This window comes from Pectinophora gossypiella, chromosome 13 (assembly GCF_024362695.1).
Source record: "Pectinophora gossypiella chromosome 13, ilPecGoss1.1, whole genome shotgun sequence".
In the NCBI taxonomy this organism is placed as follows: domain Eukaryota; kingdom Metazoa; phylum Arthropoda; class Insecta; order Lepidoptera; family Gelechiidae; genus Pectinophora; species Pectinophora gossypiella.
Genome location: NC_065416.1, coordinates 14121917 through 14123435, shown reverse-complemented (window position 1 = coordinate 14123435; position 1519 = coordinate 14121917).

Genomic DNA, 1519 nt, shown 5'->3' with positions numbered 1-1519 from the left:
ATAATTTTAAGATACCTACTCTGTGAGAATTTCTTTATAATAAAAGTAATAATACAAATTTCATGTAAATTATTTCTGAAACAACCGGGGTAAGTTCGTCTATCGTGTGGGTTGTAAGGTGAAGCAACCTCATCAACTCTGGTGCCAGGGTTATTATTGACCCGCCAAAGGCCACATGACTCATGTACCCACGACGTACTTACATCAGTAAGTAGTAACCGGCACCAACGGCTTGACGTGCCTTCCGAAGCACGTATCATCTTACTTTCGGACAATCGGGTGATCAGTCTGTAATGTCCTAACCAAACTAAAGATCTCTTAGAGATTTTTGTGACCCCACCGGGATTCGAACCCGGGATCTCGGATCGTGAGCCCCGCGCTAAACCACTGGGCCACGGTGGGACATAAATATTGCTATATGCGCAATGACAAATTGCGTTATTGCTTTTTAGAAGAATAGGGTATTTGACTGGATCAAAGATAAATTGTCAAATGCTAATCTAGAAATAGAAACCAGTCGAAGATAATCAAAAATCAATCTAATGTTACTTATCGACTAAGATACATAACATAAACAGCCTATATACGTCCCACTGCTGGGCACAGACCTCCCCACAATCAACAGGAGGGGGTATGGAGCATACTCCACCACGCTGCTCCAACTTACTTATCGACTTATTTTTGTATTTTATTTATGAATTAAGTAACAATCAATGAGTACGACGTTTGACCGCTTTCATTGATGACGTCACAGGACAGTATTTCCATACATACTGCGAGAAAACGTTACGACATCACATTAAAAACCTCAAAAATAAAAGTATTTCTCCACTATTTAATGCTTCCTCTTGAATCACTTTATCTAATAAAAAAACCGCATCAAAATCCGTTGCGTAGTTTTAAAGATTTAAGCGTACATAGGGATATAGGAACAGAAGAAGCGACTTTGTTTAATACTATGTAGTGATTCCCTCCCTACCTATGTTAGATCGGGATCCCGCGACTGCCCGCGAGATCGGGATCCCGAGACTGCCCGCGAGATCGGTTTCCCGAGACTGCCCGCGAGATCGGGATCCCGCGACTGCCCGTTAGATCGGGATCCCGCGACTGCCCACGAGATCGGGATCCGGTAACTGCCCGCGAGATCGAGATCCCGAGACTGCCCGCGAGATCGGGATCCTGGACTGCCCGTTAGATCAGAATCCCGCGACTGCCCGCGAGATCGGGATTGCATTCCCTAGTTCGGGCTGACCAACCTGTCCCACAAACCTTGCAGAAACTGAAAGCCTCCATCGAGAAGGAATTGGAGAACACGTGCTAGCGATCTTGATTAATGCCATGCCCAATCGCGTGATAACCGTTATAAACGTCCGTGGAAGCAATACAAGTAACTGAATAAATTATTATTTTTTAAATAAGTTATCATTTCTTCTAAAATCCAGAGTGAGTAGGAACTGTCCACTAGGAAAAAAACATATTTTTAATACACTGAAATCAAATTTAGAACAACAGAATTTTG